The 27,109-nt window shown below is 38.6% G+C and overlaps 1 protein-coding gene across 5 annotated transcripts in view; it reads left to right on the forward strand.

Moving 5' to 3' along the window:
* The window catches only part of Pparg (peroxisome proliferator activated receptor gamma), a 131,942-nt gene that overhangs the window by 20,726 nt on the left and 84,107 nt on the right, over nucleotides 1-27,109 (forward strand). For all 5 annotated transcript variants that reach the window (XM_050148505.1, XM_050148501.1, XM_050148504.1 and 2 more), the window contains exon 2: nucleotides 4,397-4,469. The gene's annotated coding sequence lies outside the window, so the exon portion shown is untranslated. The remainder of the gene's footprint in view (nucleotides 1-4,396; nucleotides 4,470-27,109) is intronic.

Here is a 27,109-nt window from a genome sequence, read left to right on the forward strand (position 1 = left end):
GGCAATGGAGGAAATGGTTAGGTAGCAGGGCCTTGGTGGAGACGGCAGAGAATGTGAAAAGAATTGAAGGAGAAAGCAGAGAGGGCTACTTGTGGGTATGAACTGAATCCTATGCACTGGACTTTTCAAAGACCCAGGTACAAAACTTGGAAATGTCTTGAATGTTTTGAAGAATGAACAATATTCCCATTAAGTGACCAGTTGTGTTATCTTTTAGCCGCCCCCCCCACACCTCCTGCCTCAGTTTACCCATGCTGTTTAGGCTGAGGTCCACCCTCCAGCCCATATTCTTTAACTGTGCTTCATTGATAGTTCAGAGGGAGAAGATAGGGTTGCTTAGTTTTTTGAGATGTTCTAGCCATAGTAGCAAAAAGATTTAGAACTCTTTCTTATTTAGTTTGGGTTGGGTTGTTTTTTGTTTTTGAATCAAAATCTTGCTATGTAGCTTAGAACTCATTGTCATGCTGATTCAGTCTTGTAAATGCAAGGATTATAAATCTGTCCACCATGTCCAGCTCAAACAGAGTTCTTGAGAGGAGTTTAGAGACTATACATAAGAAACTGTGCCATGCTTAAGAGTAGTAAGAAGAAATCCAAAGAACTTTTAGAATGTAATAGTAGGAAAATCTCAGAACAGGAACAGGAGAGTAAGAAGTAACTGAAAAGCAGGATGAAGCAGCAGTATCACTCAGATCAGCTTGTAGAAATTAATTGTAAAATTTAAGGTTCTTACTAAACTAATTGTTAGAGACTTCTTATTAAGTATTAAATTATATAAACTTAACAATCAGACAGGTTATGCTGAAAACAAAAAAAGCAGATACACACACAAAAAGCTTATTTCCTAGCTCCTACATAGCTGAGATATGCCAACTTATGTCTGTGTGGTGGACATCCTGCTTCAGAGACATCGTGTTAGAAGCTTGAAACCCATGTCTTACACCACAGAAACTCGTAAATCCTCAAACAAGACCATTCTCTGCATGTCAGGAAGGCTAATTAAGCATTTTCTAGCACACCATTGGAAAATAGAAATCAAGAAGTCTAATGGGTTAACAACAAAGCAGTTTGTAGCTAGTTTCGGTAGAAAGCTGTGTGACATCACCCAAGTGCAATGTACAGAGGAACAGAAAAATCGCAAGTGATGAACCCAGTATTCAGATAAAGTTGGGAATAATGAAGCTGAGTGGGTTGCTATTGATGATGTTGTTGTTTAATTGTGAAGCTTACAGAGTACGTTTGTCTTAATGTCTTTTATAACTCTCCAAAACACACTACACACATATTTATTTTCTAGTGAAACCTTCACTGTTAGAAAAGGAACTGGTTATTTCTAAACTACACCCCAGGAAATGCCACTGTCATATTTCACAATAAGACCATATTAGTTGTATGTTTGAGATAGATTCTTACTATTCAACTGTCTTAGTTTTTCAAAGAAATATTATCAAGAACAAATGTTGAATTAGTACTGTTTGGTGCTGGGGTGTAGGATCCAGGTCCTTGAACATATTAGGTTAAGAATTGTACCACTGAGATACATGCCCAGCCCAAAGGTACAATTGTATAGAGTACTGTTTTTGTATGTTTTGAGATAATCATATGGCTTGTTTTAAAACTGGTTTAATGCCATAACATGAATTTATCAATTTTTGGTATTAAATTGCCTTTGCTTTTCTGAGATAAGTGCAATTTGATCAAGTAGTTTATTTTTTAGCATATGATTAAATTAATTAGCTTTACTTCTAATTTTAAATTAATAACAATAACTAGAACTGATATTTTAGTGGGCTTTTGTTACATTAGTTTATATGTTTATATATGTGTGTATATGTATACATACACACATATGTGTGCCATATATATATATATATCTGTGGCATTGTACACATGGAGAAGGTTAGAGGACAACTTGTGGAAATTGGCTCTCTCCTTCCACTATAGAGATTCTAGGAATTGAACAGAAACTTCTCTATCCACTCAGCCATTTCAATAGCCCTTTTTTAATGTTTTCTTTTGCAGGGAGGGGGAAGTGTCAAACTTTTATATCAATATTATGGTAATTAAAAATTAATATGGTCAATGTAAAAGGTTTTACTCAAAATTTAAATATGACATCTCTTTCTGCAGCATTTTAATAGAACATCTGTAAAATTACATTTTGGGAGAGGTTTTGTTTTGTTTTGTTTCTTCAGCAGTGATAGACATTAAACCCAGAGGCTTTGGGGTGTTAGGCAACTGGTCCACCATTGAGTTATACCTGCAACCCTTTGGGGATATAATTCCTGGATAAGTTTTCAATGATTCAGGTTTTTTTCCCCCATCTCTTGGGTTCATTTTCATTGTTCATTTCATTTCAGGTCAATTAACCTGAATAAATTGCTCTTGGCCTGCATTTTTATCTACTATGATTCTAGCAGAAAGTCCTATTTCAGGATTTCGTATGTGAAGCAGTTGAATGGGTATGCAGAAACAGTCTGGCCTATTGAGAGCTTTGTGGAAGTGCAAGGTGCGATATCTTTCTTCACAGCCTGAGTGCCTCGGTTTTACAGATTTAAATAGATTGGCCATCCAGTGGATGTGAAGGAGCTCAATACATTCTGTCCTCAGACTGCCTTTCTCCTATGTCAGTAAGGCTAAGCTTCAGTGACACAGAACAGTCTGAGTGGACCCAGGGAGTGGAATGGGGTATGGAATACTGCCTGCCTCCAGAAGGTAGTAGGAGCTGGTCTTGTTTTCTGTCTGATCTAACTCTTAGGGTCTTGAGCCTTGAATAGATAGCAGTTTCTACATTTTTGTGTATTTTTTAAGAGAGAGAAAGGACATGAAGTTGGGTGGGGAAGGATTATGGAGGAATTATAGGATGGGAAGGAGTATGATCAAAATATATGTGTGAACATTTTTAAATAAAATAAATATACTTTCTTTTTGTCTAATCTTAATGAGAGCATATGTATTTAAGGAGGACCAGGCACAAGTGTCAAGGAAACTAATATTGGTTAATCTTAACCTGGCATCTTTAAATTTTTTTTTTGAGGTAGTGATTTTGTTCATTAGTTTATTGTTATTTTTCTTTTGTTTTCGTATTTTTGAAATTTTTATCTTATATGCTTTTTTTAAAGTCAGAGTAGTGATTTCTTATAGATAAAGCAGTTTTCCTTGTGTTGAACATGCTATTCGTAATAAGCAGTTTCTGTGTGGATGTCGTCTTCCCTGTTGACTAGCAAATTAGAGTGTTTATGCAAATCATTATGGTGGAGGTCAGCAGTCACAGCCAAAAGACAGAGTACAGGCAGAGAGTGCTGACAAATGAGCTCTTCCTGTAAAAGACTGTCCGGCTCCGAGAGCAGAACTGCAGTTTATTATTGATACTGAGATGCCGTTAAAACTCTCGCTTCCAAGCAACAGTACTACGCAGTGCTGGGAACACCATCAAGCAAAGCTCACTGACTGTAGTTCATACCAGAATGAGAAAACGTTCATCTTCATGATGTAACATTTTTACACCGTGCATCACGTAACAGAACAGTTTCTGTCAGTTCCAAGAAATCGGAAAAGCAGGCATTGGAGTCTTGTGTGTGTCGAGCGTGCAGAAGGTTGGGTCTGCAAGCTGGGCCTCCCGGGCCCTCCAGATAAGGCTCTTGGCACCGGATGCTGTTTTGTCTTTACTGAATGTCCTATTCTGGGCTCCCTGAGCATTTTAAGAGACAAGGATGTGAATCATTATTTAGACAATCTGCTCCCTGGACCTTCCTCTGAAAAGCCTGCTTAGCGTGGTGTATACTGCCTCTCCCATACTCAAGCAGGCTGGCCACTCTACTGTGACCTTAGACTTCTCAACTATGTAGCTTCCAGATGAAATCAAATTTCAGTAAACATCAGCTTTGCAATGTATAACTTTTATCAAACTTGCATCACCTCCCACCCCAGAAATGGATATGAAGAGCAGCTTCTGGTGTGGCTTTTATCAATAAGCCATATCCAGAGTTCCAGCCCCCTGTCTTTTGAGGTTGCTAATCCCTTTAAAGGTCTAGTTTTTTTCCTAAGTCTGGGTGGTGATATAGTTATTATTAATTTGATGTGTTAAATGGGTGCAATAAAAAAGTTTTGCATCATGATGATGATCTGACTGGTAAAGCAAGAGAAGTATATCAAAGTTCCTTCTGTCTCTTTTATGCAACTGTTCTGAGATTTTTTTTTCATCCTGCTTGATGCACAGCGAGTCGTTTGACAGTGTGCTGGTTATTTCTAGAGAATATAAAGCTTTATATGGGCAAGAGAAAGAAATACTGGAATGAAAATTAATGTGTATATTTGCATTTTGGCAACCTGAGTGGCCTAAGGATTTTGAGTACCAATGAAATTTTAAAATATTATTTATTTTTTAATTATTCAGATTTGAAAGAAGCTAACTGCGAACCACTGATATCCAAGAAAGACATTTTTTAAACAAGGACTACCCTTTACAGGTATGTACTTCAGAATTTATTATATTATATTTATATTTTAAACACTTCTATTTTTTCACTGCCTTTTATTTTCTTCTACATAATTTGCCTGTTAGTTGTAGTTTATAATAGCATACTTGTCTAAGACAAAACAAAGATATGAAAATGTCCTAGAAGTTGGGTACAGCACAAATCTTTAAAAATAACTCTCTAACCTCATATTCTTATACCCATGAAATGACTCCAAGTTATTTATTTTAGATTCTTATACTTATGATTAAAGTTAGGTAGCTATATCTTGTCTGGTCCTCATAGGCCATATATATGAAACATGTTTTTTTGAAGAGAATTGTAGACTTTAGCTTGTACCTACATGAAGGTACTTCTTCCTTGGTACTGGCTAGCATAAGGTATGGCTTCAGGGCCTATGGACAAAGTTCTGAGAAATCCATTATCCCTTCAAGACCTACTCTAGTGTGCTAAGGTAGTTCTTAGTCTGCAAGTGTGCCTTTTTGCCTGGAGATGTAAGTTACTTTGAAATTTTATGTGGTTTTAGGACTATTGATTATAGTCAACAAGGAAAGTCACAGGATGGCCCATTTTTCTGAAACCTGCAGATGTATTGAAAAAAGAACTGTCAGATAAATAATTTACAAATTAATGCAGATTGTGTGTGCATATGTGTCAGTGCATGTGTGCACTTTCCTTAGCTCTGTTCCCTGAAAGGACCAAGATAAGAGCCTCCTCAGAGCCCAGCAATGTTGGCACATGCCTTTAATCCCATCAGTCGAGAGGCATAGGCAGGCTGATCTCTGTGAGTTCAAGGCCAGCCTGGTCTACAAGAGTCTAGTTCCAGGACAGGCTCCAAAGCTACACAGAGAAACCCTGTCTCGAAAAACCAATAAAACAAAACAAAAAAGAGCCTCCTTAGTAGCAGACCAAACTATGGTGTCCAAATGCCATTTTCTCCCAAAAGAAAGTGGAGTTCTTTGTAGAAGAGGTTGGTTTGAAAGCTGAGGGAAAAACAGCCCAGAACAAGCCTGGAGGCCCGTTGGTGCCAGAAGCCAGGGTGTGCTCCAGAAGAGTCAGCGTAGCTGGAGACAGCCCAGTAGTCAAGCTGAGACAATTTGAGCAATAAAACTACTAACTGTGGAACTGCATTATAGCTCCCCAAGTGAAATATATGCTAGAGTTCTGACTGGGTAAGTGGATAAATGGAGACGGAGAGAATGGTGACTCTTCTTTACAGAACTTAGAAGTGAGGGCAATAGAAAGTTGTTGTCAGAGAACCATAGCAACCTTTGCTGCAGGTTGGATCCACCAATGAGCACTGACCTTAGTGGGTGGGTAAGAACTTAAGGAGAAACAGGATATTTGCACAGCTTCCAAATATTTCCCCCATGCGTGTTAATTACAAACGGGAACGAAGAGACTTACAGTGCAGAGTCCTGGCAGACACCAACCATACCAAACAGCCGAGGTCAGTATCAACAATAGTAATCTGTAGTGAGCTGTCTGGCCTGTGAGGTGTCCTGAGAGGGACACAGAACCTGTTTGGTGTTCTTCCCAAAATTCTGTAACCTCAGCTGAATCATGAGACAGCATTAGACATACCCTGAACAGAGACAACTTAAGAATACCTGAGCAACATGCTTCAACAGCATCAGAGGCATAAAAGACAGGCCAAGATGGGAACCAACACACACTTAAAAGAAGGCAAGGAGACATAGCAAGAGAGTGTGATGGATCCTGGAGCTGGAGAGGGACTAATAGTAGCGAGAAAACTGGAGAAGTCCAAATAAAGGGGCGAATATGACTATGTCAGCTTATTTTTGATAATTGTGCTAGGGTTTGAACATGTGAACTGTGGGGAAAGTTCCACAAGGTTGAGATCTGTCATCTTTTTATCTTTTCTGTAAGCCTTAAGTTAAATCATTTCCCAGTTATAAAATGTTTTAGTCATGATTTTATTTATTATTTATTTAATTTATTGCCATTTTGGGGATCAAATTCAGGGGCTTGAACGTCCTAGGTAAGCACTCTACCACTGTTACATCCTACCCTAACCACTGAATATGAAGATTCCAGCTTCACAAATATGCGCCTTTGCTGGGAACTCACTTTTAGCAAATGGTTTAATCCAGCTGGAAACAGGATAGGATGCAAATGTTAAAAGAAGAACCTCTCAAGGTTTGTTTTTGTTTCCCAAATCTCATCCATAAACTCTAGATCCCCACTCTATTGCCTAGAATCTTATATTTGAGCAGTGAGATGGGTGAAGACTGAGTGTTAGTAAGATTTTTGGGGAGTGCAGCTGAGAACAAGTAACACGAAGAGAGCTTAGATATCTAAAGGAAATCAACACAGCCTTGAGTTTGTTTTGAAAATTGATTTAACCTTAGAAAAGTATAAAGTGATTTAAAGCAGAGAGATGAAGCCCTTCAAAATGAGACAAATATGCACTTTGGCATCTGAAGGAATGATCTAAATTCAGTTATTTGGCATGGAAATTAAATGCTAAGTATTTGGAGTTTGACCCTGAATTTTTTTTTTTAAAAACTCGCTTGCATGTTTTTAAACCCAACTTAGTAAACTGCATCAGTTATCAGATTTTAGGTGAAAGGAAGCCTAGCAGAAGATGTTCCTAATGCAGCTAAGAGTCCTAGACAACAGAGTGAGGGCTGCTGAGGCTGGGGCAGGAGTGAGGCATGAGCGTGGAATGGGAACAATTTCCGTCTTACACTGAAAGGTTTCTGATGACGCCCACTCGCCATGGCAAATGTACTTTACCACCACTGAACTGACATTTTGGAGGGACTTAAAACACGTAAAAATAGCTAAAATGCTAAATTTATGTAATGTTACTATATTGGAAAAAAAGAAATTACAGAAGTCTTCAATAGTTACATTTCATTTCTTTGCTATGGTGCCTTTACCCTTGGGATCGTTTGTTTTTAAACCTAGGGATGATTTTCTGAACGTAATTTGCCCACTGGCAGTTTAAATGGCCCCTGTGCCATAAATTGTGGAGTTCAAAGAAAAACCCAATGAGTTGCCTGTGGGTTAATTTACAACTAAGGCAGATGAATCTATACAAAGAAGAAAAGCCCCCAAAAGAATTACGTTAACGATGGTGAGGGAGACAGTGTGTAGATAAAAGATATTTGAACTTGTTTGGTCCCAGTGATTTTATGACAGAGGAATTCAACTATAGCTGTACTGGGTAGAGCGAATCATAACTCCATAAATCGCTAATAAGACACAGCGATCTTTATCAGTTTCTCTGTGTGACACAGGCAGCATTGGGACGTGCTTTCTGTACACAGCTCTGCCTAGCTGCCCTCTATGCCTGAATTCAGAGCTTCGGGTTGAAACACAGATCATACATGGCATTGAAACCTTAAGGGTAGGCAAGTGCTATGTTTGCAGCAATATGTGAAGCTAACATAAATTACTTGTTATGTTAGAATTTTAGCTAATGGGTTTGTTTTGCTTTACTTTTTTCTTCTTTTTCTTAATTTGATTGTGTTGGGGATTAGACCCAGTGCTTCCCAAACTCTTAAGTACACACTTTACTACAGAGGTGCAGTCAAGGTTTATAGTAGTTTCTTTTCCTTTTTGTTTGTATTTTTAGACTCATTTTTAGTAATTTAATTACGCATAGGTATGCATGTGCATGTGGAAGCCAAAGGTGTTAGATACCCTGGAGCTGGAGTTATAGACAGTTGTGAGTTGCTTGATGTGGATGCTGGGAAATGAACTCTGGTGTTCTGGAAGTGCAGCAAATGCTCATAATCATTGAACCATATCTCTAGCCCTTTTGTTGTTCTATGAGACAGGACTTCGTGTACCCTAGACTGTTCTGGAATTCACTATATAGCTCAAACTGTCTTTACACTTGTGACAATTTTCTTGTCTCACCTCCAAAGTGCTAGGATTTCAGGCCACACTGTCCCCACTTATCATCTGTCTGTCTATCTGTCTGTCTGTCTGTCTGTCATTTATCTCACTCTCTGCTTCTCTCTCTTAAGAATGAGTCTCATCACAAGAGTTTCATACAAATATTCACTATACCTCTAACATATTCATTTGGCCCCTTTGTCCCTCTTATCATTTCATTCTAAACACTTTTATTCTTAGAAATCTATGAAAATGTATTTAAAATAAAAAATATCACAATCACACAAAAACTTTCTCCCATAATTTTGGAATACATTTTCCTCTTGTGTGTCCCACTTGGCTCATCTTACTCTGCTGCTGGGACATTTACATTTTCTCTAGTTTCTGCCTGATTACAGATGTGTTGTTATGCCAACAAGACTTTCCATTGTAGTGACTGTAGTGACGTTACCTAATTTACTAAGCCAGGTTTTAGGTGCTGTTTGGTTTTTGTTTGTTCGCTTGTTTTGATTTGGTTTTTGGATGAAATGACTGTTTATGCTATTATGTATCACAATTAGTTCTTGGCACATACTCCGTTTAATTTTCAAGGTTGTCTTCTTCAGTTAAGAGGAATCGTTAATGGAATTGCTTGGATAATTATATTGTTTTTGCTTCATTGGGGTACACTAGTAACAAATGAACAAGTTCAAATAACTTCTTTTTTGTTCTCCACCTCCCAAAAGTTAAGATTATAGAACTGTGTCTCATCATAACCAGCTTGTTTAAATGAATTAGCTCTTAAAGAGTTTACCAGTTATTTAGGAATAAAGTAACACAAGTGATTTTGTTGTTGTTTTTCTAAAAAACAAAACAAAAACCCAGTAGGGTTGGGATATAGCTGAAGTGGTAGAGTGGTTTCTCCTTTGCACAAGCACTTGAGCCCCATCCCTCGAAGTCAAACAAACAAACCAAACCTATCAACCAATAAAACCAACAATTGACTTTATAGCAAGGATTATTTCCTACAGAATATTTCCTGAGGCTATGTAGATTTAAATAAAATGTAACACAACATGTGCTGAAGACTAAATCTATGTACTGCTGACTAAGAGGAAGGAATAACAACTTCTGAGAATGTAGATCCAATAAAATAGGATACAACCTAACTTTGAAATTATATATATTTAGCGAAGCATGATAGCACAGGCCTGTAATCCCAGCACTCAGGAGACTGAGACAAGGAGATCTCAAATTCAAGGACAACTTGAACTATATGGGGAGATCATTTCTCAAAAATATTTTTTCATCAATTAAAAAATGATTATAGGGGGCTGGAGACATGGTTCAGTGATTAAGAGTTCAATTCCTAGCACCCACATGGAACCTCACATAGTCTGTAACTCTAGTTCCAGGAGATCCAGTCCCCTTTCTGGCCTCCTTGGGCACCAGACATATACACAGTATACAGACATAGATATACTCATACACATAAAAAATAAAAAAATAAATNATTTAAAAAATATTATTAACCATTTTAAGGTGATAATGGTCTTAGTACCTTAATCAACTCTTTTAAATTTATACTTTAAATATTTGGAAGTATATTTTTAGGGTAAAGAAAGCATAAGAGGAAAACTGAAGATAGAAACATTTGCAGTTAAAATAAATAGGAAAAATATTAGTTTATGGTTGAAATTCATTTTTATTGTTAGCTCTTTCAGAGGTTAAGTCTGTGTGTATGTATGCACATGCCTGTGAGCACCTGCCTTTTAGTTCCTGCCAATCATTTGTATGTTGCAAATAATGCATATAAATCACACACACTTATGAAAACTACTATTATTCAATGGAGCAAAGCTATGATCTCTTTCATTTTATTTTAGTTTTTTTTCTTTAAGCTTGTAAACTCCTTGTTCTCTAGATCCTATGATCTGAAATCATTTAAATTATTTGATGTTTTTAACCTTTTATACTCCCTGTAGGCAGGACATAGGAAATCAAGTGACGTAAACATCTTTAATAATCTTTAAAAGTCACAAGACTTAGCCAGGACAAGAAACAATCAGGAATAAATTTCAGGGAAATACCATAATGGCATGAGTTTTGTTTTCTTTTGTTAGCAAACCACGTGGCTTTTCCTTTCAAATCCAAGAACATGTAGTGTGGTCTCCTTTTAAGATTTCATTTTCATCTGCATCGCAGAAATATATATTTCCCTGAATTTACTCACTGTAATTTGTGATTGCTTTTGCTTATCTGTGAAGGAAGTACAGCAGCTCCCACTGGGGAAATACCATGTTAACTTGATCCTAAAATAAGAAATCTAAGGGAAAGGTCACATCCTAATAACTTGTGCAAATCTAAATTCCCATGGAGGTTTGAAATCGTCCTGTAGAAGTTGAGTGTTCACAACGTGTTATTCGATTTATTCCAGAGAGTGCTGTAAGGCCGAAGCGCCTCTGTGTCCAAAAGTAACCACTGGAGTTTACATGCAGTTGACAAGGCCTAGTTTTGTTAGTTTTCTACAGTAAATACCCTGAGAAATTTAGCATGACTAATAAACCACAAGACCTGTTTTTGTTAATTTCACTAGACTATGAGGATTGTTATTGGGAAATAGTATAATCACGCACGCAGTGAGAACGGCCTTTCCTGCTGCTGTAGATGTGCCTCATAATCAGCTTTTCACTAACTGGCTTCTAGAGCCTCCTCTATAATTCCAGAAAAACGCACTGCCTGGGAAGTCAACAAATGTGATCTCTTGAGTGAACTGGTTAGTTCTCAAAGACTTTAGACCTCAGTTTCTTTATCTGTTAAGTAGGAGAGTGTGTTTGTTTCTAGAATCAAGTAAGAACAGATTAATAAAGAACTCAGAAACTGTTACAGGACTGTTCTTAGAGTATTAGCATTATCATGACTTTTCCTCTTTTCCCCAAAAGAAATAAAAGCAGAAGTGAGTCAGTGAGTCTATACTGCTCACATCCATAATCTCTTACACACCCCTGTCTGACCCTTCTTACTGCCAAGTCCAAGTCATTCCTGAAAAGGGTGGACTTCTCATGGAAGCCAACACATTATACCAAGTACAAGATATTTACAACAAGAGCTGTTTTATAGAACATACTAATTTTTTTCTGAAGATGTTAGAAAAACATCTTAGAGACGTCTTTATTGATTTGGAGCAATGTGCATTTATTATTCCTGAGTCTCTCCTTAAGTATTACAAAACAAAGCAAAGCACAGTGTGTGATTTTTGTCTCTTCCCAGTTTTGTGGGCTTTGTCTTTTGATGTGCTGTTATCTATTTGTTTTATGATGATGGTGTACTTCCAGTAATTAAAGATATCTGGGTGCTTTGCTTCCTAGGACTCAGTCTGTGGCAAAAGCTAGCTCTTTGTTAAGATTACTTACATACACCTGCATTTGTTTTTCAGTTCCAGACCTCATAGTATAATAATTTCATAGAATAAGAAACACACACACGGTTTACTTAGGGACTTGGCATATCTTTGATGTTCAATGGTAGAGTCCATACTTAGCAGATATGAGGTCCAATCCCTAAGCATCAAAAACAAAATAAAATTAACCCCCAAAACAGCAACTTATTTGCTTAACTGTTTATCGATGTGATATGAGTTCAGAGAATTCCTGGAACTCTTCAATGTCTCACAAATAATCTTCACTCGGGAAAAGTTTGAAGTTCATTGTTCATGTTAATTATTGCTACAAACCAACACGAAAGCATGAAGATGTAGGAGGCCTTGGCACCCTACTGTACATTACCAGAGTAAGCTGCCTTGTGCTAACAGTGAGCAGCCACTCTCTTACCAATGTGAATCCCTGAGCCTGACAGAGCACTCAGCCCCTGCAGATTCACATCTTACTGAAGAGAAATTGGCCTGGGACAGTGGCAGCCATCATATGCTAAACCAACATGATATGTGGTGGGTTTATAATCATCTTGCCAAGGCATATTCTTATTTTGTAAAGTCACTCTTTTATCTACTAGACTCCATAACAAAAGCAATAATAACAGTGAACAAGCATCTCAGATTACATATTTTCATTTACTCTGCTCTCAGGTACTAAATGCTACTGGGTGGAAAAACCTTCCTTGCTTTTCATTTTGATTGTAGATGTATGCCCAGATGAATAGTCCATCATCTAATTTTATTTTCACTGCAGAGCCACCTTCTGTGCCTCTCTAAAACTCCAAGGTGGTGTTCTGCCCCCTCTGAAGGGAGTCTGTACTGTAGTGTGCTTATCTCCAATGGTCTGACACCAGACTCTCAATAGCTTTGAGCTCTTAACTGGACAGACCAATTATATCCTATTATTGTTGGTATGAGTAAATTTTTCTGTAGTACCCTTTATTCTTCTCTCATATATTACATCCCAATTGCTGTCTCTCTTCCCTTCCCTTTCCCTGGTCCCCCTCACCTATCCTCTTCCCCAGATCCATGCCCCTCTGTCTCCCCTCAGAAAAGAACAGGCCTCCCAGGGACATCAACCAAACACTGCATAATATGCTACAATAAGGGAGTGGCGGGGGCAATCTCTGACTCTTTTTGCCTACTTTTGGAACATTTTTCCTCCCACTGAGTTGCCTCATCTGGCTTTGATGTGATGGTATGTGCCTGGTCTTACTGTAGTACACTTCTTAAGAACGCTGACTATCTAGTGCTTAACACAATTCCTAGCTAACATTCAGTTATACAATTATAATTCAACTGAAATTAAATTATTCAAACATCTTTGTTTCTAATAAATAAGCATAGTATTATTAGCGGTCTTCACTAAGAATTATGTGTGCTAGAGAGTGAATGTGAAAGTCAGAGGTCAGCCGCCAGTGTCCTTGTTGAGGAGCCATTCACCTTGATTCTTGCTGGTTTTCCTTCACTGGTATTGTGAGTGTACACATGATGAGGAGGTGCATAAAGTCAGAGGACAGTTTTGTGTTGGTGCTCTCCTACCTTTACGTGGTTCTGAAGCATAGACATGTCACCAAGCTTGTGGGGTAAGTGCCTTTACCAAGAGAGCCAATGAACTGTCTTCCCAGCCCTATTTAAAAATTTATTTTTATTTTTTATTTTTTTATTTTATTTTTATTTAAATTTATTTTTAAATTTATCAACCTGCGATCCAAAGTATGCTACAGACTGTATTATGTTTTCAAATTCTATAACTGATCAGCTCTAATCTGAACATCTGAAAGCTAACATGATAACACAAACAGAAAATTCCACACCTAACCTTGTGTGACAGGTTGTTGTTAATAGATAGGTGCACAAAAGATACTGTATAAAACTACTTTCAAACTGTAGATCTGAGGTGTTCATGGGGTATAAATGAACTTTGTCCATAGTCTGGAGTCTGTCATCCAAGATATCTCAGCATATAAATGCAAATATTCAAAAATCTGAAATTCAAAACACCCCTATTGGATAAAAGGTATATATTGAGGATGGAGAAATGACATCATACCCCATAACTTTTGACTGATGTACAGAAATAGAGGTATGCAAAGAAACAGGAATGAAGCTGTGTTTAGGAAGATGAGCTGATTCTGGACTTGTTGAAACTGAAGTGGAGGTGGAACAGCGGATAGAAAGGCCCAGAGTGAAACGAAGATACATGACTGAGCCTCATTTCAGACGTCTGAAGTAGACATGTCAGTCTGCATGTCTGCAGTACCTATTGAAGAACTCATTGAAAGATGAGCCCCTAAGAATCAATTCAGAAGCTAGGTGTGACACACATACCTATAATCTCAGCACTTAGGAGTTCAAAGCCTGAGCTATGGAGGGAATTCCAGACTAGCCTGAGTTACACAATGAAACCTTATTTCAAAAAAAAAAAAACAAAAACAAAAAACAAAACAAAAACAAAGGAGCAAACAGTTAATTGGTAAATATCTATGTATTTTCCTCACTGTAAAATGATTTTTTGGAAGCAAAAATCAACATCATCTTCATTATAATTAATATACAGTATAGTATATGACTCTTAATAGCTAATCAGTAAATATTTATTAAATGAATGAAAGTTAAATCACAAGTGGCGCCAACAAAGAGGCTTTATGTTGTTTCTTTCCTCTTGCTCTCTCAGTCTCTTTCATGAAAATTTAGGGGCTTGTCAATCATGTTTAAATGTTGCTTTTCATGACTAGTTTTGCATGCTTTTAATTGAGTTTTTCATTTGGCTGCTATGGTAGTTTGAAAGAAAATGGCCCCCAAAGGGAGTGGCACTATTAGGAGGTGTGACTTTGTTGGAGTAGCTATGGTCTTGTTAGAGAAAGTGTGTCACTGTGGAGGTGAGCTTTGAAATCTCATATATGCTCAAGTCACACCCAGTGTCACAGACCGTTTTCTGTTACCTACAAGTCAAGATGTAGGACACTCAACTCCCTCTCCAGCACCATGTCTGCCTGCATGCCACCACGTCACACCATGATGATAATGGATTAAACCTCTGAAAATGTAAGCCACCCCAATTAAATGTTTTTCCTTTATAAGAGTTGCTGTGGTCATGGTGTCTCATCACAGCAATCAAAACTCTAAGATTTGATAACCGTTATATTAACTTTTTGTTAAAAGGAAGCCAAACTCAGGAATTGACCTAATTTAATGGAAATAAGATTTTTTAAAATGCCCACTGTAGTAACTTAAAAGTTAATTTGCTTCTTGGTTTTTTTCACCTTTGGTTAATTTAAAATTTGCCAAGAATGTTTTTATTATAAGAAGGAGCTATGTTTATATTTTCATGAGAAGATTAACTAAAAAAACATAAATTTATATCTGAACAAATCTAGTGATGTTGGTTAAAGAAAACACACACACATACACAGACACACACACACACAAGTCATCCCAAATTCAGTAATTTTCCCATTAAACCCATGATTTCAGTTGTCCTCCAGATATCACTATAATACTTTTTACTTCCTGTTGGTTTTTACAACCCCTCCAAACCCCAAAATGTGGTGGGCTGAGTTGTTAAAAACCCCAAAGTTGGACAATACAGCTTATTGCACTTGTATTGGAAGTGTTTTGCCAGGATTAACTGTGGGCTAGAGAAATGCATCTGAACTTACAAGAGTCCAGTGTATACCGAATAACCTTTTCCAGACCACTTCAGCACCACGCCAGCATGAAGCCTCAATACTCTGTACAAGGGGAAAGGTACAGCTGCACCCAAGTCAGCAGAGCCCTCTGGTTAATGTTGGAAGTGAGAAAACTGTCTGCAAGAATATTTGTCCAAACCCATTTTGTATACTTTTGCTGTCCCAGAACATTATCACTTATCATATTATCTTGGAGGTCAATGATTCTTTCCATTTTTCTGATCAGGAATGAGCAGAGTCATCCACTTCACACTTGGCAGGCCAGTTCCAGCCAACTGGTGATTTGAAGACATCTTTGTCTCTTTTCATTATGGAGTTTCAAGCTTGGCAGTTTATCTCTCAAACTCCCTTTCCCCCAGGTAGAAATTTAGAGTATTTGTTTATATAAAGTGAAATACAGATTTTCATAAATGGCTCTTTGGTTCTTAGGTAGAAACTAAAACTCCAAGCAGGACAGCCAGGCAACTACAAACTGAAGGTTCATTGGGAACTGCTGAGAAGGCTGGTAGAAGTGGCTGGCCTGCTAAAATACTTGGTAATTGGTTAAAGGGCTGTTCAGTTATAGATACTAGCTTATTTCTCAATATGGACTATCACATTATCTTTAGAAGAGTGACCAATTTGCTGTGATATACATAGAAATAACCTTAGAAGAAATGATCTTGCAGTTTGAGGGATGAGGTGAAATGAACATACTGGTAGAAAAGACAGAAATTCATTGTTTTAACCAAGGCTGCCTTGTCCTCCCTGGCCTGAAAAATCAGTGGTTCATTTGCCTCCCAAAGACAGAGCCGTGGTGACCCTCTGTGTGGAAGTCTGCACACCTATAAATCAGCAGTCTAAGTGGAATCTTGGCAGATGAGACCTTACTCAGGAAAGCAGCATTTTGTTTATATTTAGATAATTTTAGCACATGGCCCCTGGGCGTATGGTAAGAACTCCAGCAAAAAGAAGCCTGAAAAACAGAGCATTTGCTGTGAGTAGTCACCTTTACCCCTTTCCACTGGGTTTAGTCCCAAGTAGCCTCAGAGGTAGAATGAGGGAGCAGGGGGCAGCAACTAAGACCACAGAGTGTTAGGAGGTGGCTGATGGGAATGATGTTGCAGCACTGCTGAGAGGGGCATCCTTCCTCCATAGCAACAAGCTGCTGAGTCCTGAATAATTTATGTTCTGAGATTAGAATTAACTTAGAGTTGAAAATGGTCAATCAGTAAACAGCAAGCTGTTCATCTCTCCTTTTTATTGTAAAAAATACTAAAGAAAAAATTACCATGTTAACTAAACTCAGGGGCATTAATGATATTCACACTGTTGTACAGCTGTCCCTTATATCTATTTCTAAAACTTTTCTGTCATGGAAACTCAAGTTCTGTACCCTCTGAACAGTAACCCCCACCCCATTGCTCATCCCTCGCTTTGGGGCTACCTCTCTTCTGCTTTCTGCCTCTTTGAATTTGCCTATCCCAATTGTTTCATATCAATGGAAATCATACCATATGTGTGGTTTTACTCATGGTTTGTTTCACTTAGCACAATGTCTTTAAGGTTCACTCATGTGTCATAACATTCCCTTTTGTTACTGAACAATACTCCATTTTATGTGTGTATCACATTTTATTCACCTGTTGCACTTAACTTTTTTTTTAAATCTTTTCCTTTGCAAATTGCACTGCAATGACTATTGATGTTCACCAGTGTGTTTCTGCTCTCAGTTCTTTAAGATATAATATACTTAGGTGTGGAACCATGGAATCACATGGTGAATTAATCCATTTTCCACTGATATAAATAGACAAGGATGAATACTCTGAAAAGAAAAGAAACTTACTTTAGCTCTGAATCCTAAAGGCTGTAAGGCATAGTTCTGGCCTTGATTGGGCTATGGTGAGGACCTTGGAAAGAGTGCTTTCATAGTACCAGGAATTGTGGCGGGAGCAGGACTCAGGGAAGCCTGGGCAGGGCAAATCTTGCTATTTAGTAACAACTCTGTAGGGAAAACCAGCCAGGTATCACAGTCACTTCTGAAGGCAATGTCCCCACAGGTCCCATGTCTTAACACTCCCACCACCACTTAATATCACCACACTGAGAACCAGACTTCCAACACTTAAACCTTTAGGGAGGAACAAGCCATATTTAAACAGTGGAATGTGGTAATTCCATGGGATTTTGTTGTTATTGTTTTGAGACAGGGTCTTAATTTGTACAGGCTTGCCTTGCACTTGGCATCCTCCTGCCTCTGAGGCTCTTAACTATTGAGCTAAAAGGCTTGTTTCATGTTTTAAAGAATTGTCAAGCTGATTTCCACTACCAAGTCAGCAGCCTATTTTCCAACCAACAATATATTTGGGTTCAAAGTTTCTATGTACTTTGCAGCTGTATAGCAGCCATCTTGTTAGGTGTGAAATATTATCTCACTATGGTTTTGATTTGCTTTTTGTTGATGACTAATGACTCTTGAGAATCTTCTCATGTATCATTGGTTGTTTATACATCTTCTTTGGAAAAAACTGTCCTTTGCCCAATTTTTAATTTCTTTGTTTGCCGTAGATATCTCTTGGTTTCTTTTCACATTTAAATTCATTTTCTCACATCCTTTTCCAGATAGTAAAAGTTCTCATCTTATCTGAATGCAAGTAGATATTCTCTCAGCCTCCATTAGCCACACACAATGAAAAAACTGAGTGCTTCTCATGCTATTGCCTAAAAGCATTACTAAGAGTCTGTTGCTCTTCAAATGGATTCCTCAGTGCAGTGGAATTGCATGTGTTCTTTCTAAGACCTAACTTTAAAAGCCCATGTGTGGGTTTGTATCACTGGGAAGAAATCTAGAAGACAGATATCTATTTTTCTCTAAGAAATGATGAAACTTTAGATCTTAAGGAGGCAAGCCATGAGTGTCTCAGACCCACAGATTCCTGTAGATCCACACATGAATGTAAAAATAAAAATATTGTCTTTGTGTCATAACAAATCATTATAAAGACTAAATTCCACAAGTTAAGAACATATCTTAGCTGGGTGGTGGTGGTGCACGCCTTTAATCCCAGCACTCAGGAGGTAGAGGCAGGCAGATCTCTGTGAGTCCAAGGCCAGTAAGGTCTACAAAGTGAATTCCAGGACGTCCAGGACTATTACACAGAGAAACCCTGTCCCGGGGTGGGGAGGGGGGGAGGAGGGAAGGAAAGGAAAGGAAAGGAAATGAAAGGGAAAGGGAAAGGGAAAGGGAAAGGGAAAGGGAAAGGGAAAGGGAAGGGAAGGGAAGGGAAAGGGAAGGGAAAGGGAAAGGGAAAAGGAAAGGAAAGGAAAGGAAAGGAAAGGAAAGGGAAGGGAAGGGAAGGGAAGGGAAGGGAAGGGAAGGGAAGGGAAGGGAAGGAAAGGAAAGGGAAGGGAAGGGAAAGGGAAAGGGAAAGGGAAAGGGAAAGGGAAAGGGAAGAGGAAAGGATGAAAGGAAAGGAAAGGAAAACACCACAAAAACAAACAAGCAAATAAAAGCATGTCTTTGGTGCTGGAGAAGACTTGGTGGTTAAAAGTGCTTGCTGCTTTTCTAGAGGACACCAAGTTATGTTTCCAGCACCCACAGAGATGGCTCATAGCTTCCTGTAACTCCAGCTCCAGGGAATCTGACACCCTCTTCTGACCTCCATGGGCATTGCTCACATGTGCTATATATACACACATATATATATATATATATACATAAATGAAAAATAAAATAGGGCTGGTTAAGTAACTTGCATAACCCTAAACTCTACTGGGCACTGTTTTTTGTTCCTGGCACTGTGCCACAGAAATGAGTCTACAGTGTGGTGGGAAGGCAGAAGGCAAGCAAGTTGTCATGAAATGATGAGTACCACAAGGGAGGAGAGGTAATATGGTAAGTTGTTTGGAACAGGAGGGGACTATCAGGTCTCTGTTGGAAGAAGTGGTTTTTATACACTACCAATTGACGTGGAGAATTACCTTAGGAAGTCATGAGAACAGCAGGAGATAAAGTGAGGTGTGGAGGCTCTGAAATGGGAAAAGCTTCTCTCTTACTGACTTAAGAGGAAAGGAGTCAACTGAGGCTTCAGAGAAAATGGAAGTTTGGGTTTAAGGCAGAAGTCAGCAAGAAGTTAAACTGAGGGTAGGGGAGTGACGTTTTCTAATTGGCATCCTTAGAGGATCCCTCTGGCCAACAGCAAGTGAATTGGCTGGAGGAGATTACAGTAGATGGGACACCTGATAGGAAGGGGTGTGTGTGTGTGTGTGTGTGTGTGTGTGTGTGTGTGTGTGTGTGTATGGGTGGGGGTATGTGAGAGGTGGCTGGCCTGAATTACAAGGATAAGGAGGCAGAGAAGGAGTCATATGTAAATACTTAACAAGTAGAGTCAAAAAGCTATAGCTGTTAGCACAGACATGTATGACCTTTTGCAGATGATCGGCAGGGAGATGCGTCCAACCATTTAGAAGGTAGAACTAAATGAAAGAGGATGGTATTAGGGGAATTGATGTAAATTTAGTTGATGACCATTAACTCTGAGTTGCCTATGAGATATTTGGATGGAGATGTCAAATAGATATTTGTCTATGGGGCTGAGTCACAGAGACAGTGCTGATACAGAAACATAATTCAGTACCACGCATCTCTGATATTTTCAAAACTTACATGCCAAGGTGGTTTTATACCAATGACTGTGTCAGGTTGAACAGTTTTCCAGTTCTTTTATTAGAGTCTTATCATATGAAGAGGTGGTCAACCCATGCAAGGAAAAGATTATTCTTGGTAAAACTCCTATAATTTTTTTATTTCTAGACAAGTGCTGGGATTGAACTCTGGGCCTCAAGCATGCTAATACTCACTCACTCTGGCACTGTGTTCCACCATAGGCCCCTGTTCCTGATAAAATTAAGTCTCTGGCTAACTCAATGCAAAAGAAGGCTCTTTTCATTTCCATTTGTATAAAATCTTTCTTCATAGTTAGCCATTTTGATAACTATTACAGGAAAACTAAAATATACATTAAATTTAGATAGTCCAAAATTTATGAGTTTGGAACTTTTAATATCATCATTTCATTTTGATTAATGACATTTGACTCTAGGTATAAAAACATACAAGGTTATTTCAGGAAACACTCTAGAAGAGTGGCTTTCATCCTTTGCATCTCGACCCCTTTGGAGTCAAATGACTCTTTCACAGGGATTGCCTACCATCATCCTGCATATCAGTTATTTGTATTATGATTCATAACAGTAGCAAAATTATAGAATTATAGTTATGGAATAGCAACTGAATTTTTTGTTGTTGTTTTTTCGAGACAGTGTTTCTTTATAACTTTGGAGCCTGTCCTGGAACTAGTTCTTGTAGACCAGGCTGGCCTTGAACTCACAGAGATCTGCCTGCCTCTGTCTCCCAAGTGCTGGTATTATAGGCATGTGCCACCATGGCGTGGCCTACGGAAATAATTTTATGGTCTGTGGTCACCACAACATGAGTAACTGTATTAAAGGGTCGCAGTGTTAGAAAGGTTAAGAACCACTGTTCTAGAAGCTACTTTTAAAGAAATCACTTTTCAGCCTCTGTTCCCCCTTTAGCATCTGTCCGTTTTTTTCTAAAGATGTGCAAACAACTTGATGAACCAGTACTGTGCTGCTAACTGGCTGGTCACCAGCCACTGAAATAATAAGTTTTGTAGAAGGGAAATGGTTCATTCATAAGGCAGGCAAACATGAGGAGACAGAAAGCCCAAGCTCCAAGCCTGTCTCCTGGAGGAGAAAGCTTGGGGTACTTGAGGAAAAGTGAAGCAGGTTGGTGGGCAGCATGGAGAAAGGACATTGGAGGGAAGGGACGGTGGAAAGGCAGTGTAATTGAGCTTCATGGCTCTTCCTAAATATGTGTTCAGAACATGATGGTTCTAGCATACCTCAAAATGGGGTTTTGATTTTCTTAGATCACAAGGTCACCCAGTGGACACTACTTGCAAGAGCCTTACTTAAGTGTCTCTATTCTCAACCAGTTTGAACTACACAAAAGCAGACTGTGAGTTCCCAAAAAAAGGATTTAGACAATTTGTATCATGGCTGATGTGTCAGAAATGTTGTGGAAAGCAAAGCTAATAGGCGTGTAGTGCTTAGCTCCCGGAGCTCTAAACTCTATAATTAAGTGAGTCAGGCCAGAGGGTTGATTCAAGTCTTCCCACTACTTCACAACTCTCGGCAAATCCGTTAGATTTCATTTTTTTTGTTTAGTACATGGGTTTTAATATAATTTCAGCTAGTATGATTAGATATGCCAATGCATTCCCCAGTATCATTAATTTTATTTAAAAAACAACATATTTTTGATAAATGACTTAATATATAAGCCAGGTATTTTTTTACAGTTCCACTAACATTAAAAGTAGGTGTGTGTGTGTGTGTGTGTGTGTGTGTGTGTGTGTGTGTGTTCATACAGTAAAGAGTCATTATGTTATATTAGGTTTGAGTGAACTAAGTCATGAGGAGACTATGCCAGGAATATTTCAAATGTTGGTAATAGCTTGTGTGTATGCATGTGCAGTGTGCACTGTGAGTATGGATGCTAACATACATGGATGCAAATGTGCCTGGAGGTTAGACCCCTATACTGTGTATCTTCCTTGATTGCTTTCCACATTTTTTTTTGAGACAGGGTCTCTCACTGAACATGGAGTTTATGGGTTTGTTGAGAATGACTGGCTCGTGAGCTACAGGGATCTTCCTGTCTCTATTTTCCCAAACACCTAGTGCTGGGGTTTTGTGCACCTTCCTTTTTACATGACTGCAGGAGATTTGAACTCAGGTCTTTGTGCTTGAATAGCAAGCACTTTATTGAATGAGCTGTCTCCCAGCCCTGACTTTACCATTTATACTTACCATGTGACAAGCATTTTCAGTTCAGGCTCCTTTCTTTTCTTGTTTTGTTTTGTTTGAGACAGGGTTGTAGACTTGGCTGATTTGGAACTCACAGAGATCCACCTGCCTCATCTTCCTGGGTGCTTAGATTACATGCCTGACTCTTGTTTGTTTGCTTTTTCTTTGCTTGCTTTCTCCCCCCCCCTAAGTCCCTCTGTTGCTGAGAGTTGAACACAAACATTCAAAGATTGTGAAGACTTGAATCATACCCCTAGCCTCACATTATTTCTCTCAGTCCTCATGACATCTTCAACAGTGGTTCTCAGCCTTCCTAAGGCTGCAACCCTTTAAATACAGGTCCTTATGTTGTGGTGACCCCCAACTGCAAAATTATTTTCATTGCTACTTCATAACTGTAATTTTGCTACTGTTATGAATTGTAATGTAAATATCTGATTGTAGGATGGTCTTAGACAACCCCTGTAAAAGAGCCATTTGACCGCTAAGGGGTCACAACCCACAGGTTGAGAACTGCTGGTCTACAAGGAGGAAACTGAGACTTATATAGTTTACACACACAATTACAGCACTAGTTATAGAGGTAATGTTGGAACTCAAACTGAGATGAATTTCTCATATCTATGTCTGTATGCCTCTCTGAAGGTCCGGAGACCTGTACTGCTTTATACATACACCTCAGCTAAACCATTTATCAGACAACTTACTTTAAAGCAAAATAATTTGTTTGCCTGCACTGTCTCTCCTACCCTCATCACACTTTTACTTCTTCTCTTTCCAAACATCCCATCTTTCTTCTACATGTGCTCATTCCTTCTGTCATTAGTCAGTCTTTATTCATAATAGTACACTGTATCAAATGATGAAGATAGAAATAAAAATTAACATCAACACACAGTCACCTTCCTCCAGAAGCCATGCTCCTCCTAGAGTCTATACCCTGCTCTCCCTACCAGCCCTCATTGAGATCCCATATCTTCCACTGGGATTTTTCCAGAACCATCCCACTTGACATGTTCCTCTGAATCCCTGTGAAATTTTTTAATCTTCCCATTACCTTGGCAGTGAGCCAGGTCTACTTTTGACATCTCCTCTGATGTTGGCTCAATTCTTAGCCAAATCATAAACCTAATGTTGCCTAATGTTTCACTTTATTATCACTTGCTTCTCTTGCAAGATTACAGATACTTGAAGGGCAGACTTACACTCTAGTGTATTTCCCACAGTGTCTTGTAACCAGCAAACACTTTTTAATTTGGTTTATTTTGAGACAAGGCATTTTTGTGTTGCCCAAGCTAGCCTCAAACTCCTGGGCTCTGTCAATCCTCCTGCCTCACCCTGGTGCTCAGGATTTTTGTTGTTTTGTTTTGTTTGTGTGTGTCTTATTTTAAGTTGGTCTGATACATTTTTATGATTTTGATAATTTTTTTGTACACATTTCATTTCCTGATTCAATGATCTGGGCCAAGTTGCTTAGCTTTCTTGAGCTTCAACTTTTGCTAAAATGGTAGCAATTTGTACTTCTCAATATTAAATAAGGGCTCTATATAAAGCATGTTTTATAATTGCTAAAAGATTATATAGTCATGATTAGTCACTTTGAGCTTCATGGTCCCTCTTGTCCTGAATCTCCAGTAAACCTTCACATCCCTGTTCTCACTTGCATTGCTCACATGATCTACTTACGTTATTTACCAGTCAACTCTTTACAGTGAATGTGATTGTTGCTTTATTTCTACTTCTTCTTTTTGTTTATTACCAAATCTAACTTTTTTTTCTTTAGACAGTCTTGCTATTTAGCCCATGGTGGCTTTGAACTTCCAATCTTCCTGCCCCAACCTTCAGAGTGCTGAGATTCCAATTGTGCACCACACCTTGGCTTTCCCAGCCTTAATCTTATTTATGACCTTGGATTAAAATGGTGTGAACTGCACTCAGCTGTGTGGAAATGATGGCTCTCATGTTGCTGCATAGGTCCATCATTGTAAAAATCACAATCAACAACAAAAGAGCAGGAAGAGAAGTGTAAGTTTTCTTTCAAGTTAGTTTATTTACTTGAAGTTTTAGATTGACAGATTGTATCATTAGGAACTAGCTATTGAGATTTACTCTGGACTATATTAGAGTTTTGTTGTTATTTTTGGGAGGGGGTGTCTTTGTGTTTTGTTTTGTTTTGTTTTGGCTAGGCAACAAGCTGGCCTCGATCTTGTGCAATCCTTCTGTCTTTACTTCCCAGGTTCCAACAGGAACCCCCAATCCTTCCCCAACACCAACACCTTATCTGTATAGTCTCCAGAGAATACATTAGACCAGTACTTTAAAAATGTGTATTTAGAGATCCTCAGAAGAGCTGGAAATAACCCCCCAAAACAATCACTTTCCTAGTTGAGATATATGATTCAGACTCACCAAGTGCTAAGAATTTACTAAACTGGATTGTCCTGGTTTTTGTTGGTTGAGTTAACTGTAGTCATCAAACCCAATGTTATGCTATGGCCATTGAAATTGGCTATCTTACTCATTCTTGTTTTCTCTAAGGTAAGCATTTTGTCAGGGTTTTTTTTTTTTTTTTTAAAGTATGGTCTCCCCTTTTGGGAGCCTCAGAATGCACAAATTGACTATTGTTATTGTTATTTATGTTGAAAGACATTAAAATGAGATTTGTAATCCGAGTGGGCATTAATTATTTCACATCTGGTGGCTTGAGAAGTGGCCAGATACAACACTCCTTAATGCAAGAGAGCCTAGGGCAAAAACTGTGCAATTCCCACCTTCCTTTGCAAAACAACTGCCTGTGTGAACCTTCAACGTTTAAAAAGGAGAGAGAAGAAATTTTACAGCACTACATTCTACTACAAGTTTCTTTTAAAAAAAAATGTGTTGCTACAAGTCCTGGATCAATGAGTGAAATGTCGGAAGGGGAAGGCTATGAGGAACAAACAAACAACAGCTAAGGCAGCACTGACCTAGTTGCTAGTTGCTAAGAACCAAAGGCATCAAGACACCTATCCTCTCCTCATCACCTCATCTTGCTTAATCTTAAGGTGATGATGACCTGGTTTGCCCGTGACAGTTTCAGTCCATGCCCAAAGTCCCATATGCTTGCTAGCAGTGCCTGTTTCATTCCTAATATGTGGTTCTGCTGAGAGTTAATTGCAGGACCTGATCGTCTTAAGTGACCCTTATCTCAGAGACACTACTAAACAAGGCTAAGAAGTGGAATAATAAGAATGAATTCAAAGGACAGTGGTTTTAAAGCTGAGATAGTGCTAGAAACAAAAACTGATCAAAATTCTCAGTAAAATAAAAGCCATAGGCGGTGTCATTCCTGTTCTCAGCCCTGGCCACTCAGGATCTCAAGGTACGAAGATCATTTAAGCCAACTTCAAGACCAGCCTGGGCAGCAAAGCAAGATCTCTTTTAAAGAAAAAAAAATCTCAGTAATAAGATGAAGGCTGAGTTTGAAAGGCTGATTTACATACACTCTGAGCATCACAGGAGACAGCATGATCGTTCTAGGGAGCTGGGAGCAGGCAGAGAGACGTGGCAGCAGTAAAGTCAGGAGATTGTGGTATAGTTTATGCAAGGCTAATGTTAAACTTTCTGTCTGTTTTCCTCTGTCTCTCACCTCTTTGTACTTTCTGGGAACTAGTGCTACGGCTGTCTAATAGAAACACTTCAGAGAGGAAAAACAGATAAGAGATAATAGTTCCATAGAAAAATGGAAAGACTTGCACTGTTCTTGATAAATCCAGTCACTGAAAAAGCTTAACCAAACATTACTGCCATTTATCATAGCAATCTACAGAAACTTAGTTTTATCAGCTCAGCTGTGTGAGGTTTACCGTGCTTGTCTCCTCCCTTAGAGAGCTCTCCAGACTGGTATCTGTTCTTTTTCTAACACTGCACAGCATCCTTATTTTATGTTAAGAAAAGTGGTGATTAGCTACTCTTGCCAAGTCTACAGAAGCACACAGAGCAAAGAGTTGCTCGTTATGAATTCCATCACCTGGAAGTAACAGCTGTTAGCATTGTAGCACAGCTGTTTCCAACTCTCAGCATACACATTTTATTTCCTTATCTGTTTGCTTATTTGTGTGTCTGTGGTGGAATCCAGGGTGTTGCTTAAACTGTTCTGCCTCTTTCCTCCTCCGCTCCCCACCCCCATCTCCTCTGTCCTACCCTCTTCTTTTAGTTTCTTTATGAGATGGGTATCTCATTTTATAGCCCAGGCTGGCCTCAAACTTGTGGGTAATCCTCCTGCCTCAGCATCCCAAGTGCTGGGACCATGGGCGTAGGCTACTCGGCTCTTTAGCCTTGAAATTAACTAAAACATCTTTCTTTCCTCCCAGTACTATAAATACCAGATTCTAGATTAAAGATTTAGGTTATGATCATCATTTGAACATTAACAGGAAAAAATATGATTAAGAAAATGAATGTTTTACATGTCAATTTCAACAGACATCTTGTTTATAAAACCACAAAAAGTTCACTGAGGTTAACACATAGAACTTAAATTCTGGTAATCATAGTATTTAAGAGTTAAGTTTTAGATGCAACTCAGTCACTGACTTGCTATGTTATCCATCATAAACTACGTAACTCTTTTCTGTATTTATAAAATGAGAGGCTTAGAGCTGTAGATTTCCCAGTACCCAAGTTTGATTACTCACAACTGCCTAAAAATCCAACTCCTAGGGTCCAGTGTCCTCTTCTGGCCTTCGAGGGCACAGGTACACACTTGGCATGCACTAACACACACACTAAATAAATAAATATCA

Source organism: Alexandromys fortis, unplaced genomic scaffold (assembly GCF_014885135.2).
Source record: "Alexandromys fortis isolate MF-2015 unplaced genomic scaffold, M_Fortis_MF-2015_v1.1 scaffold_59, whole genome shotgun sequence".
NCBI lineage: Eukaryota > Metazoa > Chordata > Mammalia > Rodentia > Cricetidae > Alexandromys > Alexandromys fortis.